The sequence below is a fragment of the Bubalus kerabau genome, unplaced genomic scaffold, assembly GCF_029407905.1.
Source record: "Bubalus kerabau isolate K-KA32 ecotype Philippines breed swamp buffalo unplaced genomic scaffold, PCC_UOA_SB_1v2 scaffold_31, whole genome shotgun sequence".
Lineage (NCBI taxonomy): Eukaryota > Metazoa > Chordata > Mammalia > Artiodactyla > Bovidae > Bubalus > Bubalus kerabau.
Genome location: NW_026577885.1, coordinates 1836146 through 1859976, shown reverse-complemented (window position 1 = coordinate 1859976; position 23831 = coordinate 1836146).

The window sequence follows — 23831 nt, the reverse complement described above, 5'->3', positions numbered from 1 at the left end:
GCTGATGGACATCTAGGTTGCTTCCATGTCCTGGCTATTAGAAACAGTGCTGCGATGAACATTGGGGTACACGTGTCTCTTTCCCTTCTGGTTTCCTCAGTGTGTATGCCCAGCAGTGGGATTGCTGGATCATAAGGCAGTTCTATTTCCAGTTTTTTAAGGAATCTCCACACTGTTCTCTATAGTGCCTGTACTAGTTTGCATTCCCACCAACAGTGTAAGAGGGTTCCCTTTTCTCCACACCCTCTCCAGCATTTATTATTTGTAGACTTTTGGATTGCAGCCATTCTGACTGGCGTGAAATGGTACCTCATAGTGGTTTTGATTTGCATTTCTATGATAATGAGTGATTTTGAGCATCTTTTCATGTGTTTGTTAGCCATCTGTATGTCTTCTTTGGAGAAATGCCTATTTAGTTCTTTGGCCCATTTTTTGATTGGATCATCTATTTTTCTGGAGTTGAGCTGTAGGTGTTGCTTGTATATTTTTGAGATTAGTTGTTTGTCAGTTGCTTCATTTCCTATTATTTTCTCCCATTCCGAAGGCTGTCTTTTCACCTTGCTAATAGTTTGCTTTGATGTGCAGAAGCTTTTAAGGTTAATTAGGTCCCATTTGTTTATTTTTGTTTTTATTTCCAATATTCTGGGAGGTGGGTCATAGAGGATCCTGCTGTGATGTATTTCAGAGAGTGTTTTGCCTATGTTCTCCTCTAGGAGTTTTATAGTTTCTGGTCTTACATTTAGATCTTTAATCCATTTTGAGTTTATTTTTGTGTATTGTGTTAGAAAGTGTTCTAGTTTCATTCTTTTACAAGTGGTTGACCAGATTTCCCAGCACCACTTGTTAAAGAGATTGTCTTTAATCCATTGTATATTTTTGCCTCCTTTGTCAAAGATAAGGTGTCCATATGTGTGTGGATTTATCTCTGGGCTTTCTATTTTGTTCCACTAATCTATATTTCTGTCTTTGTGCCAGTACCATACTGTCTTGATAACTGTGGCTTTGTAGCGGAGCCTGAAATCAGGTAGGTTGATTCCTCCAGTTCCATTCTTCTTTCTCAAGATCGCTTTGGCTATTCGAGGTTTTTTGTATTTCCATACAAATTGTGAAATTATTTGTTCTAGCTCTGTGAAGAATACTGTTGGTAGCTTGATAGGGATTGCATTGAATCTATAAATTGCCTTGGGTAGTATACTCATTTTCACTATATTGATTCTTCCAATCCATGAACATGGTATATTTCTCCACCTATTAGTGTCCTCTTTGATTTCTTTCACCAGTGTTTTATAGTTTTCTATATATAGGTCTTTAGTTTCTTTAGGTAGGTATATTCCTAAGTATTTTATTCTTTCCGTTGCAATGGTGAATGAAATTGTTTCCTTAATTTCTCTTTCTGTTTTCTCATTATTAGTGTATAGGAATTCAAGGGATTTCTGTGTGTTGATTTTATATCCTGCAACTTTACTATAGTCATTGACTAGTTCTAGTAATTTTCTGGTGGAGTCTTTAGGGTTTTCTATGTAGAGGATCATGTCATCTGCAAACAGTGAGAGTTTTACTTCTTCTTTTCCAATTTGGATTCCTTTTGTTTCTTTTTCTGCTCTGATTGCTGTGGCCAAAACTTCCAAAGCTATGTTGAATAGTAATGGTGAAAGTGGGCACCCTTGTCTAGTTCCTGACTTTAGAGGAAATGCTTTCAATTTTTCACCATTGAGGATAATGTTTGCTGTGGGTTTGTCATATATAGCTTTTATTATGTTGAGGTATGTTCCTTCTATTCCTGCTTTCTGGAGAGTTTTTATCATAAATGGATGTTGAATTTTGTCAAAGGCTTTCTCTGCATCTATTGAGAAAATCATATGGTTTTTATTTTTCAATTTGTTAAGGTGGTGTATTACATTGATTGATTTGCGGATATTGAAGAATCCTTGCATCCCTGGGATAAAGCCCACTTGGTCATGGTGTATGATCTTTTTAATGTGTTGTTGGATTCTGATTGCTAGAATTTTGTTAAGGATTTTTGCATCTATGTCATCAGTGATATTGGCCTGTAGTTTTCTTTTTTTGTGGGATCTTTGTCAGGTTTTGGTATTAGGCTGATGGTGGCCTCATAGAATGAGTTTGGAAGTTTACCTTCCTCTGCAATTTTCTGGAAGAGTTTGAGCAGGATAGGTGTTAGCTCTTCTCTAAATTTTTCGTAGAATTCAGCTGTGAAGCCGTCTGGACCTGGGCTTTTGTTGGCTGGAAGATTTTTGGTTACAGTTTCCATTTCCGTGCTTGTGATGGGTCTGTTAAGATTTTCTAGTTCTTCCCTGGTCCAGTTTTGGAAAGTTGTACTTTTCTAAGAATTTGTCCATTTCTTCCACGTTGTCCATTTTATTGGCATATAATTGTTGATAGTAGTCTCTTATGATCCTTTGTATTTCTGTGTTTTCTGTTGTGATCTCTCCATTTTCATTTCTAATTTTATTGATTTGATTTTTCTCCCTTTGTTTCTTGATGAGTCTGGCTAATGGTTTGTCAATTTTATTTATCGTTTCAAAGAACCAGCTTTTGGTTTTGTTGATTTTTGCTATGGTCTCTTTTGTTTCTTTTGCATTTATTTCTGCTCTAATTTTTAAGATTTCTTTCCTTCTACTAACCCTGGGGTTCTTCATTTCTTCCTTTTCTAGTTGCTTTAGGTGTAGAGTTAGTTTATTTATTTGACTTTTTTCTTGTTTCTTGAGGTGTGCCTGTATTGCTATGAACTTTCCCCTTAGGACTGCTTTTACCGTGTCCCACAAGTTTTGGGTTGTTGTGTTTTCATTTTCATCCGTTTCTATGCAAATTTTGATTTCTTTTTTGATTTCTTCTGTGATTTGTTGGTTATTCAGCAGCGTGTTGTTCAGCCTCCATATGTTGGAATTTTTAATAGTTTTTCTCCTGTAATTGAGATCTAATCTTACTGCATTGTGGTCAGAAAAGATGCTTGGAATGATTTCTATTTTTTTGAATTTACCAATGCTAGCTTTATGGCCCAGGATGTGATCTATCCTGGAGAAGGTTCCATGTGCACTTTAGAAAAAGTTGAAATTCATTGTTTTGGGATGAATTGTCCTATAGATATCAATTAGGTCTAACTGGTCTATTGTATCATTTAAAGTTTGTGTTTCCTTGTTAAATTTCTGTTTAGTTGATCTATCCATAGGTTTGAGTGGGGTATTAAAATCTCCAACTATTATTGTGTTAGTGTTAATTTCTCCTTTCATACTTGTTAGCATTTGTCTTACATACTGTGGTGCTCCCACGTTGGGCGCATATATATTTATAATTGTTATATCTTCTTCTTGGATTGATCCTTTGATCATTATGTAGTGACCTTCTTTGTCTCTTTTCACAGCCTTTGTTTTAAAGTCTACTTTATCTGATATGAGTATCGCTACTCCTGCTTTCTTTTGGTCCCTATTTGCATGGAAAATCTTTTTCCAGCCCTTCACTTTCAGTCTGTATGTATCCCCTGTTTTGAGGTGGGTCTCTTGTAGACAACATATGTAGGGGTCTTGTTTTTGTATCCATTCAGCCAGTCTTTGTCTTTTGGTTGGAGCATTCAACCCATTTACGTTTAAGGTAATTACTGATAAGTATGATCCCATTGCCATTTACTTTATTGTTTGGGGTTCGAATTTATACACCGTTTTTGTGTTTCCTGTTTAGTATTTGTTGGAGAGCTGGTTTGGTGGTGCAGAATTCTCTCAGCTTTTGCTTGTCTGAAAAGCTTTTGATTTCTCATTCATACTTGAATGAGATCCTTGCTGGGTACAATAATCTGGGCTGTAGGTTATTTTCTTTCATCATTTTAAGTATGTCTTGCCATTCCCTCCTTGCTTGAAGAGTTTCTATTGAAAGATCAGCTGTTATCCTTATGGCAATTCCCTTGTGTGTTATTTGTTGTTTTTCCCTTGCTGCTTTTCATATTTGTTCTTTGTGTTTGATTTTTGTTAATGTGATTAATATGTGTCTTGGGGGGTTTCGCCTTGGCTTTATCCTGTTTGGGACTCTCTGGGTTTCTTGGACTTGAGTGAGTATTTCCTTCCCCATTTTAGGGAAGTTTTCAACTATTATCTCCTCAAGTATTTTCTCACGGTCTTTCTTTTTGTCTTCTTCTTCTGGGACCCCTATGATTCGAATGTTGTAGCGTTTAATATTGTCCTGGAGGTCTCTGAGATTGTGCTCATTTCTTTTAATTCGTTTTTCATTTATCCTCTCTGATTCATTTATTTCTACCATTCTATCTTCGAATTCACTAATCCTATCTTCTGCCTCTGTTACTCTACTATGTGTTGCCTCCAGAGTGTTTTTAATTTCATTTATTGCATTATTCATTATATATTGACTCTTTTTTTATTTCTTCTAGGTCCTTGTTAAACCTTTCTTGCATCTTCTCAACCCTTGTCTCCAGGCTATTTATCTGTGATTCCATTTTAATTTCAAGATTTTAGATCCATTTCACTATCCTTACTCGGAATTCTTTATCAGGTAGATTCCTTATCTCTTCCTCTTTTGTTTGGTTTGGTGGGCATTTATCCTGTTCCTTTATCTGCTGGGTATTCCTCTGTCTCATCTTGTTTAAATTGCTGAGTTTGGGGTGTCCTTTCTGTATTCTGGCAGTTTGTGGAGTTCTTTACTGTGGCATTTCCTCGCTGTGTGTGGGTTTGTACAGGTGTCTTGTCAAGGTTTCCTGGTTAGGGAAGCTTGTGTCCGTGTTCTGGTGGGTGGAGCTGTATTTCTTCTCTCTGGAGTGCAATGAAGTGTCCAGTAATGAGTTATGAGATGTTTGTGGCTTTGGGGTAACTTTGGGCAGCCTGTATCTTGAAGCTCAGGGCTGCGTTCCTTTGTTGCTGGAGAATTTGCTTGGTATGTCTTGCCCTGGAACTTGTTGGCCCTTGTGTGGTGCTTGATTTCAGTGTCGGTATGGAGGCATTTGATGAGCTCCTGTCAATTAATGTTCCTTGGAGTCAGGAGTTCCCTGGAGTCAGGGTTTGGACTTAAGCCTCCTGCTTCCAGTTATCTGTCTTACTTTTACAGTAGTTTCAAAACTTCTCCTTCTATACAGCACCATTGATAAAACATCTACGTTAAAGAAGAAAAGTTTCTCTACTGTGAGGGCCACTCAGAAAGGTTCACAGCGTTACATGGAGAAGAGAAGAGGGAGGAGGGAGTTAGAGGTGACCCAAATGAGATCAGGTGGAATCAATAGTGGAGAGAGTGGGCTGGCCAGTAGTCACTTCCTTATGTGCACTCCACAACTGGACCGCTCAGAGATGTTCACAGAGTTATACAGAGATGAGAAGAAGGAGGAAGGAGACAGAGGTGGCCAGAAGGATAAAAGGGGGGAATGAAAAGGAGGGAGACAGATCCAGCCAGTAATCAGTTCCCTAAGTGTTCTCCACCGTCTGGAATACACAGAAATTCACAGAGTTGGGTAGAGTAGAGAGGGGTTAGGGAGGAGACACAGGCGACCTGGTGGAGAAAAAGGAGAGTCCAAAGGGAGAGAGAGCAGTCAAGCCAGTAATCTCGCTCCCTAGTGAAAAATGGGTACTGAAGATTGGGTTCTTAAAGGTACAAAATTGGTAACAAATACATAAAAGCAAAAATTAAAAATCTAGAGTAGAGTTTGGAATTTCAAAAATACGATGTTAAAGAAAAGAAGAAGGAAAAGAAAGAGAGAAAAAACGAACAAAGAAAAACAAACAAGGTCGCAAAAATTTTCAAGAAAATACAGGTACAAAATTGATAACTAATACCAAAAAGCAAAAATTAAAAATCTAGAGTAGAGTTTGGAATTTCAAAAATACAATGTTAAAAAAAAGGAAGAAGAAAACTAAAGAGAAAACAAACAAACAAAAACAAGCAATGTCGCAAAAATTATAAAGAAACTACAGGTACAAAATTGATATCAAATATCAAAAAGCATAAATTAAAAATCTAGAGTACAGTTTGGAATTTCAAAAATACAATGTTAAAGAAAAGAAGAAAAAAAAAACAAAACAAAAAAACAAGGTCAAAAAATTATTTATATATATATATATATATATATATATATATATATATATATATATGAAGTTTGCTGAAGAAGAAAAAAATAGGGTCTTTTTTTTGCAAAGTAATAGGTTATAAAAGTGAAAATTAAATGAACAATAGAGAACTTAAAATTAAAAAAATTAAAAAAAGTAAGAATGATCATAAAAATATATCTAGGACTTTCTCTGGTTTTGTTGTGAGTATCGTGGGTTCGGTTCATTTTTGGCTAGTTCCTTGGTCCGACTTATATTTCTCAAGATCTATAGGCGCCTTCCTATGTAGTCCTAGTAACCACAGGGTTTTAATCTATTGCCTGTAGCTTCCAAGGCGTTTCCCTCTGTTATAGCTTCTTTTATTTGCTGGTCTCTTCAGTGTCTGGTTTACGCCCTGACACAAAGGGGACGGTGGAGGACACTTTTTTTTTAGGCTCACTTGTTCAGTTGCGCTGTGGGGAGGGAGGGAGGGAGTGATGCTGCAAACAAATAACACTGGCGTGCGCTCGCAGTGCCTCAGCCACACTGGGTCTGCCCCCGCTCACGGCACGTGTAGCCTCCCTGCCCACACTGCTCAGGCTCTAGGTTGTTCCACCGGGAACAATCCGAGGCTGACCCTGGGCTGCATGCACCTCCCAGGTCCAAGCCGCTCAGGTTCAGGCACTCGGGTAGTCCTCAGAGGCACAGACTCGGTTGGGCCTGCGTTTTGTGCTCTTCCCAGGTCCGAGCAGCTCAGGTGATGAGGTGTTTGGCGAGCGCCAATGTTGTGACTTATCGCCTCCCCGCCACTCAGTTATCTGGGTGTAAAACAGGCGCACCTTCTCAGGCAGATGTTGACCGTCCAGATCCCCAAGAAGTTTTAGTCAGCAAAGAAGCCTGCTTACAGTTTTATAGATAATGTCTCTCTGGGGCTGCGATTGCCCCCTTCCGGCTCTGGCTGCCTGTCACCAGAGGGGGAAGGTCTGCAGCCGGCTATCTCTGTTCAGTCCTTTGTTCCGTGCGCGGGCCTGGCAGTGTCTTAGGTTAGGGCTGGCTTTTTGCGTGGTAGATATCCCAGAGTCTGGTTTGCTAGCCCAAGTTATTTCATTCAGATAGCGCTCAGGGTATTCAGGCCAGATTTTTACTCTAAGCGATGCAGCCCGCGCTGCGCCTCCCTGCCCAGCCCCTGCTTGCTAATGGTGTGAGCAGGCGTCTGCACTGCTTCGCGGCTGGGGGAGTTACCGTAGGGCTTGCAATCTGTGAGTTTTAATTGTTTATTTATTTTTATCCCCCTTATGTTGCCCTTTGTGCTTCCAAAGCTTGGCAAAGATTTGGCAGTGAAAAGCTTTCCTGGTGTTTGGAAACTTTTCTCTTTTTAAGACTATCTTCCCGGGACGGAAATCCCTCCCTCCCTCTTTTGTCTCTTTTTTTGTCTTTTATACTTTTTCCTACCTACTTTCCAAGAGTTGGGTTCTTTTCTGGGTGCCTGATGTCCTCTGGCAGCATTCATAAGTTGTATTGTGGAATTTACTCGACGTTTAAATGCTCTTTTGATGAAATTGTTTGGGGGGGAAAGAGTTCTCCCCGTCCTACTCCTCAGCAATCTTGGCTCCTCTCTTGTGGAGTTTGGAGAGAGCACGCGGGATTGCTCTCCAGGCCATGCAGGAAAAGAAGGCCCTCATCTCGCGATGTCGGGGGAGTCTCGTGGTTTTTCTGGAGCTGCGGTGCCAGTGTGGGGTTTCTCACAAGGTACGACCGGGAGCTCAGGGAGCCTCTCGTGTGGTGTCAGGGAAGTCAAGTCTCCATACGAGTGGCGAGGGGGCGCACGTCATTGCTCTCGAGTCATGGTAGTGGAATCAGGGCTCAATGCAATGAAAAAGGACGCTTGAGGTCTTTCTCGGGTTGCGGCAGGAAACCCTGGGTTCCCTCGACTTATGCCTGTGACCTCAGGTAGCTTCTCAGGGTGCCTCTGAGAAGTCAGGGATACTATGGAGCTGGGAAAGGCCTCTTGGGACTCCACTGGGTTTGCTGCAATGGAAGAGGGCCTAATCTCGAGATCAGGAAGGAACCTCAGGGTTCCTCTCCATTTCTGACTCAGATCGCAGGGTCCCTGCAGAGTTGGGACAGGAGAGTCAGGCCTCGTCTTGTGTGGAGGAATGGAACTCCGCTTGCCTCTCGAGTTGTTCAAGGAGTGACAGGCCACTTGTCGAGCTGTGTGTGGAACCTGCGGTTTTTTCCAGACAATGCACGGGGGTGTCAGTGCCCCTTCGTGATGTGCTTTCATCCACAGGGTTGCCTTCGAAGTGGTGTGCGGGCATCGGGTTCTTATCAAGAGCGGACCAGGAAATCGGGGTCTTTTGGAATGCGGCACCACACACGAGGCTACGTCTCGAATTTCCTCGTGAGACGGGCCTCATGCTGAGGTGCCCCTGGAAGGTCGGGAAAGCCTTCCAGACAAAGCAGGGGAATCGACCCTCCTTTCGCGATCAGGAGGGGAGAAGGGGCTCAGATGAAGTGGTGCCGGGAACCTCGGTGTTCCCCTTGAGTGAGACCGGTATGTCAGGGAACTTTTGGGGTCTCACGAAGCTTGCCAAATACTGTTTCAAACTTCAAGATGAAACGTGGGACGTCTCTTGAGACGCTGTTGCGGGCAAGGGCCTCATCTTGTGATGAAGGGGAAACCACGTGGTTTTTTTCGAGTTGGGATGGGATTGTTGACTTACGACGGGGAATTCAGGCTTCCTCTTCTGTTGGCCCAGGGAAGTCCATTCTTCCATTCGAGTTGCCACGGAGAGCTGGGTGGGAATTGCTCTCGAGTCACGGCAGGTCAAAATAGACCTCATCTAGGCTTGTGTCCAGGACCTAATGTTCCTCTCCAGGGGCGATAGGGATCACGGGGACGCATTCCAGACTCACCCAGTGAGTCAGGCCTCGGCTCGAGGGGAAGCAAAGGATTCTGATATCCTCCTGGGTCGCGATAGGTATCTCTTGGAGCCCACTGAGTGGCCTCCAGGGAGTCAAGCCTCCTGTGGAGTTGGAGAGAGGACTCGGGATTGCTCTCCAGGCCATACAGGAAAGAAGGCCCTCAGCTCGCAATGACGGGGGCGTCTTGTGGGTTTTCTCGAATTGGAGCGCAAGTATGAGTTTTCTCACGAGGTACGACGGGGAGCTCAGGGAGCCTCTCGTGTGGCGCCAGGGAAGTCAGGTGTCTATGCGTGTGATGAGGAGGAGCCCATAAATGCTCTCGAGTCATGGTAGGAAAATCGGGACTCAAGACGCGTTGAAGAAGGAGTCTCGAGGTCTTTCTCAGGTTGCGGCAGGAAACCCTGGGTTCCCTCGACTTGTACCGGTGACCTCAGGGAGCTTCTCAGGGTGCCTCTGAGAAGTCAGGCATACTGTGGACTTGGGAGGCACCCTCGGAACTCCACTGGGTTTGGTGCAATGGCAAAGGTTCTCATCTCGAGTTGAGGCAGGAACCTAAGGGTTCCTCTCCATTTAAAACTCTGACCACAGGGTCCCTGAAGAGTTGGGACAGGAGAGTCAGGCCTCGTCTTGTGTGGAGGAATGGAACTCCACTTGCCTCTCGAGTTGTTCACAGGATAACAGACCATTTGTCGAGCTGTGAGTGGAACCTTCGGTTTTTTCCGTAAGATGCATGAGGGGGTCAGTGCCCCTTCGTGTTGTGCCTTCATCCACAGGGTTGCCTTCAAAGAGGTGTCCGGATATCGGGTTCTTATCAATAGCGGAGCAGGAAATCGGGGTCTTTCAGAACGTGGCACCATCCATGAGGCTACGTCTCGAATTTCTTCGTTAGAATGGTGTCATCCTGAGGTGCGCCATGAAGATCGGGAACCCCTTCCAGACAAAGCAGGGGAATCGACCATCTTGTCGCGATCAGGAGGAGTGAAAGGGCTCAGTTGAAGTCGTGCCGGGAACCTCGGTGTTCCCCTCGAGTGGGACCGGTGTGTCGGGAAACTTTTGGGGTCACTTCAAGGGTGCCAAGTACCGTTTTGCACTTGAATACGTACTTGGGGCTTCTCTTGACAGGCTGTAGAGGGCAAGGGCCTCATCTTGGGATGACAGGGGAATCACGTGGTTTTTCTCAAGGTGCGGCGGGATTCTCGAGTTACGACTCGGAATTCAGGCTTCCTCTTGTGTTGGCCCAGGGAAGTCCAAACTTCCATTCGAGTTTCGAGGGAGAGCTGGGGTTTGCTCTTGAGTCACTGCAGGGCCAAAGAGACCTCATCTAGGCTTGTGTCCAGGACCTAATATTCCTCTCCAGGGCCGACAGCGATCTCGGGGTTGCATTCCAGACGCATCCTGGGAGTCAGAGCTCGACTCGAGGGGAAGCAAAGGACCCCGCTCTCCTCTTGAGTCACCACAGGTGTCTCTTGAGCCCACTGAGTGGCCTAAAGGGAGTCAAGCCCCCTGTGGAGTTTGGAGAGAGGACTCAGGATTGCTCTCCAGGCCATGCAGGAAAAGAAGACCCTCATCTCGCGATGACAGGGGCGTCTTGTTGGTTTTCTCGAGCTGCAGTGCCAGTGTGCGGTTTCTGACGAGGTGCGACGGGAATCTCAGGGAGCCTTTCGTGTGGCACCAGGGAATTCAGGTCTCCATGCGCATGGCAAGGGGGAGCGCGTCATTGCTCTCGAGATATGATACGGGAATCGGGCCTCAAGACACGTTAAAGCAGGACTCTCAAGGTCTTTCTCGGGTTGCGGCAGGAAACCCTGGGTTCCGTCGACTTCTGCCGGTGACCTTAGGGAGCTTCTCAGGGTGCCTCTGAGAAGTCAGGCATACTGTGGATTTGGGACGGGCCTCTCGGGACTCCACTGGTTTTGTGGCAATGGAAAAGGGCCTCATCTTGAGTGGAGGCAGGAACCTCAGGCTTCCTCTCCATTTCTGACTCGGTGCGCAAGGTCCCTAGAGTTGTGAAAGGAGAGTCAGGCATCATCTTGTGTGGAGGAATGGTACTCCACTTGCTTCTCGAGTTGTTCACGAGGTGACAGACCACTTGTGGAGCTGTGTGAGGAACCTGCGGGTTTTTCCGGAAGATGCACGGGGTGTCAGTGCCCCTATGTGTTGTGCCTTCATCCACAGGCTTGCCTTCGAAGAGGTGTCCAGGAGTCTGGTTTTGATCAAAAGTGGACCATGGAATCGGGGTCTTTCGGCATGTAGTATGGCCCTCGAGGCTACCTCTCGAATTTCCTCGTGAGACCGGCCTCATCCTGAGGTGTGCCGGGAAGGTCGGGAATCCCTTCGAGACAAAGCAGTGGAATCAACCCTCCTATCGCGATCAGGAGAGGAGAAAGGCCTCAGATGAAGTGGTGCCGGAAACTTCAGTGTCCCCTCTAGTGAGATCGGTATATAGGGGAACTTTTGGGGTCGCATCAAGGGTGCCAAGTACTGTTTTGCACTTCAAGACGGAATGTGAGACTTCTCTTGAGACGCTGTAGGGGGCAAGGGCCTCATCTTGCAATACGGGGAACCACGTGATTTTTCTCGAGTTGCGGCGGGTTTCTCAAATTACAACTGGAAATTCAGGCTTCCTCTTGTGTTGGCTCAGAAAGGCCAATCTACCATTCGAGTTGCAAGGGAAAGCTAGGGGTTGCGCTTGAGTCACTGCAGGGCCAAAGAGACCTCATCTAGGCTTTTGTCCAGGACCTAAGGTTCCTCTCCAGGGGCGACAGGGATCCAGGGTTGCATTCCAGACTCACCCTCGTAGTCAGGCCTCATCTCGAGGGGAAGCAAAGGACACCGCTCTCCTCCTGAGTATCGACAGGTATCTCTTGGAGCCCACTGAGTGACCTAAAGGGAGTCAAGCCTCCTTTAGAGTTTGGAGAGAGGATTCGGGATTGCTCTTCAGGTCATGCAGGAAAGAAGGCCCTCATTTCACCATGACAGGGGCGTCTCATGGGTTTTCTCGAGCTGCGGCGCCAGTGTGGGGTTTCTCACGAGGTACGATGGGGAGCTCAGGGAGCCTCTCATGTGGTGCCGGGGAAGTCAGATCTTCATGCACGTGGCGAGGGGGAGCGCGTCATTTTTCTCCAGTCATGGTAGGGGAATCGGGCCTCAAGACGCATGAAGAAGGACTCTCGAGGTTTTTCTCAGGTTACGGCAGGAAACCCTGGGTTCCCTCGACTTATGCCCGTGACCTCAGGGAGCTTTTCAGGGTGCCTCTGAGAAGTCAGGGATACTGTGCTGTTGGGAGGGGCCGCTCCGAACTCCACTGGGTTTGGTGCAGTAGAAGAGGGCCTTATCTCGGGTTGAGGCAGGAACCTCATGGTTCCTCTCCATTTCTGAATCGGATCTCAGTGTCCATGCAGAGTTGGGACAGGAGAGTCAGGCCTCGTCTTGTGTGGAGGAATTTAACTCCTCTTGCCTCTCGAGTTGTTCACGGGGTGACAGGCCACTTGTCGATCTGTATGTGGAACTTGCGGGCTTTTCCAACGATGCAGGAGTGTGTCAGACCCCTTCGTTTTGTGCCTTCGTCCACAGGATTGCCTTTGAAGAGGTGTCCTAGCATTGGGTTCTTACCAAGAGCAGACAGGGAAATCGGGGTCTTTCGGCGTGTGGCACCAACCACAAGGCTACGTCTCGAATTTCCTCGTGAGACCGGCCTCATCCTGAGGTGTGCCGGGAAGGTCCGGAACCCCTTCCAGACAAAGCAGTGTAATCGACCCTCCCGTCGCGATCAGGAGGGGATAAGGGGCTCAGAACAAGCGGTGCACCGAACCTTGGTGTTCCCCTCGAGTGAGACCAGGGTGTCGGGGAACTTTTGTGCTAACATCAAGGTTGCCAATTATCGTTTTAAACTTCAAGATGGAACGTAGGGCTTCTACTGAGACGCTGTAGCTGGCAAGGGCCTCACCTTGCGATGACGGGGGAACCACGTGGTTTTCCTTGAGTTGCAGCGGGATATTCGAATTACGATGGGGAATTCAGGTATCCTCTTGTGTTGTCCCAGGGAAGTCCATTCTTCCATTCGAGGTGCGAGGGAGAGCAGGGGATTGCTCTCGAGTCACTTCAGGGCAAATGAGACCTCATCTATGCTTGTGTCTAGGACCTAATGTTCCTCTCCAGGGGCGACAGGGATCTCGGGGTTGCATTCCAAACTCACCTGAGGAGTCAGGCCTGGTATATAGGGGAAGCAAAGAATTCCGCTCTCCTCTCGAGTCCCAACGGGTATCTCTTGGAGCCCACAGAGTGGCCTAAAGGGAGTCAGGCCTCCTGTGGAGTTTGAAGAGAGGCCTCGAGATTGCTCTCCAGGCCATGCAGGAAAAGAAGGCCTTCATCTCGCGATGACGGAGGCGTCTCGTGGGTTTTCTGGAGCTGGGGAGCCAGTGTGGGATTTCTCACGAGGTATGACGGGGAGCTCAGGGAGCCTCTCGTGTGGCGCCAGGGAAGTCAAGTCTCCATGCGAGTGGCGAGGGGGAACGCGTCATTGCTCTCGAGTCATGGTAGGGGAATCGGGATTCAAGACGTGTTGAAGGAGGATTTTCGAGGTCTTTCTGGGGTTGCGTCAGGAAACCCTGTGTTCCCTCGACTTGTGCCGGTGACCTCAGGGAGCTTCTAAGGGTGCCTGCGAGAAGTCGGGATACTGTGGATTTGGGAGGGGCCTCTCGGGCCTCCACTGTTTTTGGTGTAATGGAAGAGGGCCTAATTTCGAGTGGAGTCAGGAACCTCAGGGTTCCTCTCCATTTCGGACTCCGATCACAGGGTCCCTTCAGAGTTGGGACCTGAGAGTCAGGCCTCGTCTTGAGTGGAGGAATGGAACTCTGCTTGCCTCTCGAGTTGTTCATGGGATGACAGGCCTCTTGTCGAGCTGTGTGTGGAACCTGTGGCTTTTACCGAATGATGCACGGGAGTGTCAGTGACCCTTCGTTTTGTGCCTTCCTCCACAGGGTTGCCTTCGAAGAGATGTTCGGGCATCGGGTTCTTCTCAAGAGTGGGCCGGGAAATCGGGGTATTTCGGCATGTGACACCACCCATGACACTACGTCTCGAATTTCCTTGAGACCGGCCTCATCCTGAGGTGCGCCGGGAATGTGGGGAACCCCTTCCAAACAAAGCAGGGGAATAGACCCTCCTGTCTCGAACAGGAGGGGAGAAGGTGCTCAGATGAAGTGGTGCGGGAACCTCGGTGTTCCTGTCGAGTGAGACCGGCGTGTCCGGGAACATTTGGTGTCGCATCAAGGGTGCAAAGTACCGTTTCGCACTTCAAGACGGAACGTGGTTCTTTTCTTGAGACGCCATAGCAGCAAGGGCCTCATCTTGGGATGACGTTGGAAACACGTGGTTTTTCTCGAGTTGCGGTGGGATTCTCGAGTTACGAAGGGGATTTCTGGCTTCCTCTTGTGTTGGCCCAGGGAAGCCCAATCTTCCATTCGAGTTGCGAGGGAGAGCTGGGGGTTGCACTCGAGTCACTGCAGGGCAAAAGAGACTTCATCCAGGCTTGTGTCTAGGACCTAATGTTCCTCTCAAGGGAAGACAGGGAACTTGGGGTTGCATTCCAGACTCACCCGGGAGTCAGGCGTCCTCTCGAGGGGAAACAAAGGCCTTCTCTCTCTTCTCGAGTCGCGACGGGTATTTCTTGGAGCCCACTGAGTGGACTAAAGGGAGTCAAGCCTCCTCTGGAGTTTGGAGAGAGGACTCGGGATTGCACTCCAGGACATGCAGGAAAAGAAGGCCCTCATCTCACGAAGACGGGGGGGTCTCGGTGGTTTTACCGAGCTGCAGCGCCTGTGTTGGTTTCTCAGGAGGTATGACGGGGAGCTCAGGGAGCCTCTTGTGTGGCGCCAGGGAAGTTAGGTCTCGATGCGTGTGGCGAGGGGGAGTGCGTCATTGCTCTCGAGTCATGGTAGGGGAATCAGGCCTCTAGACGCGTTGAAGAAGGACTCTCAAGATCTCTCTCGGGTCTTGGCAAGAATACCTGTGTTCCCTCGACTTGTGCCGGTGACCTCAGGGAGATTCTCCGGGTGCCTCTGAGAAATCAGGGATACTGTGGAGTTGGGAAAGACCTCTCGGGACTCCACTGGGTTTGGTGAAATGGAAGGGGGCCTCATCTCGAGGGGAGGCAGGAACCTCAGGGTTCCTCTCCATTTCTGATTCCGATCGCAGCCCCCTGCATAGTTGGGAGAGGTGAGTCAGGCCTCGTCTTGTGTGCAGGAATGGACCTCCGCTTGCCTCTCGAGTTGTTCACTGGGTGACAGGCACTTGTTGAGCTGTATGAGTAACCTGCGGTCTTTTCCGGACGATGCACGGGGGTGTCAGTGCCCCTTCGTGTTGTGCCTTCAACCACACTATCTTCGAATAGGTGTCTGGGCATCGCGTTCTTATCAAGAGCAGATCGCGAAATCGCGGTCTTTCGGCATGTGGCACCACCATCGAGGCTACGTCTCGAATTTCCTCGTGAGACAGCCTCATCTGAGGTGCGCGGAGAAGGTTGGGAACCCCTTGCAGACAAAGCAGGGGAATCGACCCTCCTTTCGCGATCATGAGGGGAGAAGGGGCTCAGATGAAGTGGTGCCAGGAACCTCGGTGTTCCCCTCGAGTGCGACCCATATCTCGGGGAACTTTTGGGGAAGCATTAAAGGTGCCAAATATCATTTCGCACTTCAAGACGGAACGTGGGACTACTCTTGAGACGCTGGAGCGGGCAAGGGCCTCATCTTGCAATGACGGGGGAACCACGTGGTTTTTCTTGAGTTGAGGTGGAATTCTCGAATTACTACTGGGAATTCAGGCTTCCTCTTGTGTTGGCCCAGGGAGGTCCAATCTTCCATTCGGGTTGCGAGGGAAAGCTGGGGAGTGCTCTCGAGTTACTGCAGGGCAAAAGCGACCTCATCTAGCCTTGTGTTCAGGACCCAGTGATCCTCTCCAAGGGCGACAGGGATCTCGGGTTTGCATTACAGACTCACCCGGGGAGTTAGGCCTCGTCTCGAGGGGAAGCAAAGGACTCGGCTCTCCTCTCGAGTTGCGACGTGTATCTCTTGGAGCCCACTGACTGGTCTAAAGGGAGTCAAGCCTCCTCTTCAGTTTGGAGAGAGGACTCGGTATTGTTCTCCAGGCCATGCAGGAAAAGAAGGCCCACATCTCGAGATGACGGGGGCGTCTCGTGGGTTTTCTCGAGCTGTGGCGCCAGTGTGGGGTTTCTCACGAGGTACGACGGGGAGTTCAGGTAGCCTCTCGTGTGGCAACAGGGAAGTCAGGTCTCCATGGGCGGGGCAAGGGGGAGCGCGTCATTGCTCTCAAGTCAGGGTAGGGGAATCGGGCCTCATGACGGGTTGAAAAAGGACTCTCGATGTCTTTCTAGGGTTGCGGCAGGAAACCCTGGGTTCCCTTGACTTGTGCCGGTGACCTCAGGGAGCTTCTCAGGGTGCCTCTGAGAAGTCAGGGATACTGTGGATTTGGGAGAGGCCTCTCGGGACTCCTCTGGGTTTGGTGCAATGGAAGTGGGCCTCATCTCGAGTTGAGGCAGGAACCTCAGCGTTCTGCTCCTGACTTCCTGGAGCCGGATCTGACTCAGATCGCAGGGTCCCTGCTGAGTTTGCTCAGGAGTGTCAGGTCTCGTGTTCTGAGGAGGAATGGAACTCCGCTTACATCTCAAGTTGTTCAAGGATGACACCACTTTTCGTGATGTGTGTGGAACCTGCGGGTATTTCGGAGATGCACGGGGGCATCAGTGCTCCTTCGTGTTGTGCCTTCATCCACAGGGTTGCCTTCAAAGAGGTGTCCGGGCATCGGGATCTCCTCAAGTGCGGACCTGGAAATCGGGGTCTTTCAGCATGTTGCACCACCCACGAGGCTACGTCTCGAATTTCCTCGTGAGACCGGCCTCATCCTGAGGCGTGCAGGAAAGTCCGGGAACCCTTTCCAGACAAAGCAGGGGAATCGACCCTCCTTTCGGGATCAGGAGGAGAGAAAGGGCTCAGATGAAGTAGTGCCGGGAACCTCGGTGCTCCCCTTGAGAGAAACTGGTAAGTCGGGTAACTTTTCGCGTTGCATCAAGGGTGCCAAGTACCGTTTCGCACTTCAAGACGGAACCTGGGACTTCTCTTGAGACGCTGTAGTGGCCAAGGGCCTCATCTAGCGCTGACGGGGGACCCACATGTTTTTTCTCGAGTTGCGGCAGGATTCTTGAGTTACGACGGGGAATACAGGTTTCCTCTTGTGTTGGCCCAGGGAAGTCCAATCTTCCATTCGAGTTGCAAGTGAGAGCTGGAGATTGCTCTCGAGTCACTGCAGGGCAAAATAGAGCTCATCTTGGTTTGTGTCCAGAACCGAGTTTTTCTCTCCAAGGGCGACAGGGATCTCGGGGTTGCATTCCAGACTCACCTGGGGAGTCAGGCCTCGTCTCGAAGGGAATGAATGGACTCCGCTCTCCTCTCGAGTCGCGACGGGTATCCCTTGGAGCCCAAGAGTGGCCTAAATGGAGTTAAGCCTCCTGTGGAGTTTGGAGAGAGGACTCGGGATTGCTCTCTAGGCCATACAGGAAAAGAAGGCCCTCATCTCGCGATGACGGGGCGTCTCGTGGGTTTTCTCAAGGTGCAGTGCCTGGTTGGGGTTTCTCACGAGATAGGACGGGGAGCTCAGGGAGACTCCTGTGGTGCCACGGAAGTCAGGTCTCCATGGACGTGGCGTGGGGGAGCGCCTCATTGCTCTCGAGTCATGGTAGGGGAATCGAGCCTCAAGATGCTTTGAAGAAGAACTCTCGAGGTCTTTCTCGGGGTGTGGCAGGAAACCCTGGGTTCCCTCGACTTGTGCCCATGACCTCAGGGAGCTTAGCGGGGTTCCTCTGAGAAGTCAGGGACACTGTGGAGTTGAGAGGGGCTTCTCGGGACATCACAGGGACTGGTGCAATTGAAGAGGACCTAATCTCGGATTGAGGCAGTAACGTCAGGGTTCCTCTCCATTTCTGACTCGGATAGCAGGGTCCCTGCAGAGTTGGGACAGGAGAGTCAGACCTCGTCTTGTGTGGAGTAATGGAACTCTGCTTGCCTCTCGAGTTGTTCACGGAATGACAGGCTACCTATCGAGTTGTATGTGGAACCTGCGGTTTTGGGGGACGATGCACAGGGGTGTCAGTGCCCCTTCGTTTTGTGCCTTCATCCACAGGGTTACCTTCAAAGAGGTGACCACGCATCGGGATCTTATCAATAGCGGACCAGGAAATCGGGGTCTTTCGGCATGTGGCACAACCCACGAGGCTACGTCTCGACTTCCCTCGTGAGACTGGCCTCATCCTGAGGTTCGCCGGGAAGTCTGGGAACCCCTTCCAGACAAAGCAGGGGAATTGACCCTCCTGTCGCCATCAGGAGGGGAGAAGAGGCTCAGCTGAAGCGGTGCTGGGAACCTCCATGTTCTCCTCGAGTGAGACCGGGGTGTCAGGGAAATTTGGGGGTCGCATCAAGGGTGCCAAGTACCGTTTCACACTTCAAGACGGAACATGGGACTTCCCTGGAGACGCTATAGCTGACAGGGACCTCATATTTCGATGACGGAGGAACCACGTTGTTTTTCTCCAGTTGCCGCGGGATTCTCAAATTACAATGGGGAATACAGGCTTCCTCTTGTGTTGGCCCAGGGAAGTCCAATCATCCATTCGAGTTGCGAGGGAGAGCTGGGGATTGCACTTGAGTCAATGCAGGACAAAAAAGACCTCATTTAGGCTTGTGTCCAGGACCGAGTTTTCCTCTACAGGGGCGACACGGATCTCGGGATCCCATTCCAGACTCACCCAAGTAGTCAGGCCTCGGCTCGAGGGGAAGCAACAGACTCCGCTCTCCTCTAGAGTAGCGACGTGTATCTCTTGGAGGCTACTGAGTGGCCTAAAGGGAATCAGGCCTCCAGTGGAGTTTGGAGAGTGGACTCGGGATTGCTCTCTAGGTCATGTAGGAAAAGAAGGCCCTCATCTTACGATGACGGGGGTGCCTCGTGAGTTTTCTCGAGCGGCGGTGCCTGTGTGGGGTTTTCATGAGGTAGGACGGGGAGCGCAGGGAGCCTCTCGTGTGGCGCCAGGGAAGTTAGGTTTCAATGGGCGTGGCGAGGGGAATGCGTCATTGCTCTCCAGTCATGGTAGGGTATCGGGCCTCAAGACGCGGTAAAGAAGGACTCTCGAGGTCTTTCTCAGAATGCAGCAGGAAACCCTGGGTTCACTCGACTTGTGCCAGTGACCGCAGAGAGCTTCTGAGGGTGCCTCTGAGAAGTCAGGGATACTGTGGAGTTGGGAGGGGCCTCTCGGGACTCCACTGGGTATGGCGCAATGGAAGAGGGCCTCATTTCGAGTTGATGCAGGAACGTCAGGTTTCATCTACATTTCTGACTCCGATCGCACAGTCCCTGCAGAGTTGGGAAAGGAGAGTCAGGCCTTCTCTTGTGTGGAGGAACGGAACTCCGCATGCCTCTCTAGTTCTTCAAGGGATGACAGGACACTTGTCGATCTGTGTTTGGAATCTGCATGTTTTTCCGTATTATGCATGGGGATGTCAGTACCCCTTCGTGTTGTGCATTCCTCCACAGGTTTGCTTTCGAAGAGGTGTCCGGGCATCAGGTTATTAAGAGCGGACCGGGAAATCGGGGTCTTTCCGCATGTGGCACCACCCACCAGGCTACGTCTCGAATTTCCTAGTGAGACCGGCCTCAACCTGAGGTGCGCCGGGAAGGTCGGAACCCCTTGCAGACAAAGCAGGGGAATCGACCCTCCTGTCTCGATCAGGAGGGGAGAAGGGGCACAGATGAGGTGATGCCGGGAACCTCGGTGTTCCCCTCCAGTGAGACCAGTGTGTAGGGGAACTTTTGGTGTCGCATCAAAGGTGCCAAGTACCGTATCGCACTTCAAGATGGAACGTAAGACTTCTTTTGAGACGCTGTAGCGGCAATGGCCGCATCTTGCGATGAAGAGGGAACGACGTGGTTTTTCTCGGGTTGTGGCGGGATTCTTGAGTTACAACGGGAAATTCAGGCTTCCTCTTCTGTTGGCCCAGGGAAGTCCAGTCTTCCATTCGAGTTGCGAGGGAGAGTTGGGGATTGCTCTCGAGTCACTGCAGGAAAAAAGAGACCTCATCTAGGCTTGTGTCCAGGACCTAATGTTTCTCTCCAGGGGCGACAGGGATCTCCGGTTCCCATATCAGACTCACCCGAGGAGTCAGGCCTCGCCTCGAGGGGAAGGAAAAGACTCCGCTCTCCTCTCGAGTCGCGACGGGTATGTCTTGGAGTCCACTGAGTGACCAAAAGGGAGTCAAGCCTACTGTGGAGTTTGGAGAGAGGACTCAGGATTGCTCTCCAGGCCATGCTAGAAAAGAAGGCCGTCATGTCGCGAAAACGGGGGCGTCTCGTGGGTTTTCTCTATCTGCGGCGCCAGTGTGGGGTTTCTCACGAGGTATGACGGGGAGCTCAGGGAGCCTCTCGTGTGGCGCCAGGGAAGTCAGGGCTTCATGAATGTAGCAGAGGGAGCGCGTCATTGCCCTCGAGTCATGGTAGGGGAATCAGGCCTCAAAACACGTTGAAGAAGGACTCTTGAGTTCTTTCTATGGTAGCGGCAGTAAACCCTGGGTTCACTCGAATCGTGCTGGTGGCCTCAGGGAGCTTCTCAGGGTGCCTCTGAGAAGTCAGGGATACTGTGGAGCTGGGACGCGTCTCTCGGGACTCCACTGGGTTTCGTGCAATGGAAGAGGTCCTAATCTCGAGTGGAGGCAGGAACCTCAGCGTTCCTCTCGTAACTTCACTGGCACTGGTCTGAATCAGATTGCAAAGTCCTTGCAGAGTTGGGACAGGAGGGTCAGGCCTCGTCTTGTGTAGAGGAATGAAACCCCACTTGCCTCTAGAGTTCTTCAGGGGTGACAAGCCACTTGTTGAGCTGTATGTGGAACCTGCGGGTTTTTCCGGACGATGCACGAGGGTGTCAGTGCCCTTTTGTGTTGTGCCTTCATCCACAGGGTTGCCTTCGAAGAGGTGTCCAGGCATCAGGTTCTTATGAAGAGCGTACCGGGAAATCATAGTCTTTTGGCATGTGGCATCACCCGCGAGCTACATCTCGAATTGCCTCGTGAGACCGGCCTCATCCTGAAGTGCCCCGTGAAGGTCGGGAACCCCTTACAAACAAAGCAGGGGAAGTGACCCTCCTATCACGAACAGGAGGGGAGAAGGGGCTCAGATAAACTGGTGCCGGGAACCTCGGTGTTCACCTCGAGTGAGACCGATATTTCGGGGAACTTTTGGGGTCACATCAAGGGTGTCATGTATCGTTTTGCACTTCAAGACGGAACGTGGGACTTTTCATGAGAAGCTGTAGCGGGCAAGGGCCTCATCTTGCGATGACAAGGGAACCAAGTGCTTTTTCTCGAGTTGCGGCGGGATTCTCGAGTTACGAAGGGGAATTCAGGCTTCCTCTTGTGTTGGCCCAGGGAAGTCCAATCTTCCATTCGAGTTGTCAGGGAGAGCGGGGGATTGCTCTCGAATTACAGAAGGGCAAAAGAGACCTCATCTAGGCTTGTTTCCAGGACCTAATGTTCCTCTCCAGGGGAGACAGGGATCTCGGGGTTGCATTCCAGACCCACCTGGTGAGTCAGGCCTTGTCTCGAGGGGAAGCAAAGGACTCCATTCTCCTCTCGAGTTGCGACGGGTATCTCTTGGAGCCCACTAAGTGGCCTAAAGGGAATCAAGCCTCCTGTGGAGTTTGGAAAGGGGATTCGGGATTCCTCTCCTGGCCATGCAGGAAAAGAAGGCCCTCATCTCGCGATGACAGGGGCGTATGGTGGGTTTTCTCGAGCTGCAGAGTCAGTGTGGGGTTTCTCACGAGGTACGACGGGGAGCTCAGGGAGCCTCTCTTATGGCGCCAGGGAAGTCAGGTCTCCATGTGCGTGGTGAGGGGGTGCGTGTCATTTCTATAGAGCCATGGAAGCAGATTCGGGCTTCAAGACACGTTGAAGTAGGACTCTCGAGGTCTTTTTCCCATTGTGGCAGGAAACCCTGGGTTCCCTCGACATGTGCCGGTGACCTCATGGAGCTTCTCCGGGTGCCTCTGAGAAGTCAGGGGTACTGTGGAGTTGGGAGGGGCCTCTCGGGACTCCACTGGGTTTGGTGCAATGGATGAGAGCCTCATCTCGAGTGGAGGCAGGAACCTCATGTTTCCTCTCCTGGGTTTCCTGGCGCCGGTACTGACTCGGATCGCAGTTTCCCTGCAGAGTTGGTTCAGAAAATCAGGTCTCGTCTTGTGTGGAGGAATAGAACTCCACTTGCCTCTCGAGTTGTTCACGGGGTGACAGACCACTTGTCGAACTGTGTTTGTAACCTGCGGGTTTTTCTGGACGATGCACGGGGGTGTCAGTGCCCCTTCGTGTTGTGCTTTCATCCACAGGTTTTCCTTCGTAAAGGTGTCAGAGAATCACATTCTTATCAAGAGCAGACCGGGAAATCGGGGTCTTTCGGCTTGTGGCACCACCCACGAGGCTACGTCTCGAATTTCCTCGTGAGACCTGACTCATCCTTAGGCGCGCCGGAAAGGTCGGGAACCCCTTCCAGACATAGCAGGGGAATCGACACTCCTGTCGCGATCACGAGGGGAGAAGGAGCTCAAATGAAGTGGTTCCGGGAACCTCGGTGTTCCTTTCGAGTGAGACCGGTATGTCGGGGAATTTTGAGATTGCATCAAGGGTGCCAAGTACCGTTTCGCACTTCAAGACAGAACGTGGGACTTCTCTTGAGTCGCTGTAGCGGGCAAGGGCCTCATCTAGCGCTGATGGGGGAACCACGTGGATTTTCTCGAGTTTCGGCGGGATTCTCGAGTTACGATGTCGAATTCAGGCTTCCAATTGTATTGGCCCAGGGAAGTCCAATCTTCCATTCGATTTGCGAGGGAGAGCTGGCGATTGCTCTCTAGTAACTGCAGTGCAAAATAGACCTCATCTAGGCTTGTGTCCAGGACCGAGTTTTCCTCTCCAGGTGCGACAGGAACTCGGGGTTGCATTCCAGACTCACACGGGGAGTCAGGCCTCGTCTCGAGGGGAAGCAAAGGACTCCGCTCTCCCTTCACGTCCTGACAGGTATCTCTTGGAGCCAACTGAGAGGCCTAAAGAGAGTCAAGCCTCCTGTGGAGTCTGGAGAGAGGACTCGGTTTTGCTCTGCATGCCAGGCAGGAAAGAAGTCCCTCATCTCGTGATGACGGGGGCGTATCGTGGGTTTTCTCGAGCTGCGGTGCCTGAATGGGGTTTCCGAAGAGGTACGACGGGGAGCTCAGGGAGACTCTCTTCAGGCGTCAGGGAAGTCAGGTCTCTATGCGCATGGCGATGGGGAGCGGGTCTTTCCTCTCGAGTCATGGTAGGGGAATTGGGCCTCAAGACGCGCCGAAGGACTCTCAAGGTCTTTCTCGGGTCGCAGCAGGAAACACTGGGTTCCCTCGACTTGTGCTGGTGACCTCAGGTAGATTCTCAAGGTGCCTCTGAGAATTCAGGGATACTGTGGAGTTGCAAGGGGCCTCTCGCGACTCATCTGGGTTTGGTGCAATGGAAGAGGGCCTCATCTCGAGTTGAGGCAGGAACCTCAGGTTTCCTCTCCATTTCTGACTCGGATGGCAGGGTCCCTGAAGAGTTGGGACAGGAGAGTCAGGCCTCGTCTTGTGTGGAGGAATCGAACTCCGCTTGCCTATCAAGTTGTTCACGGGGTGACATTCCACTTGTGGAGCTGTGTGTAGAACCTGCGGGTTTTTCCGGACGATGCACGGGAGTTTTAGTAACCCTTCTGTTGTGCCTTCATCCACAGGGTTGCCTTCGAAGTGGTGTCCGGGCATCGGGTTCTTATGCA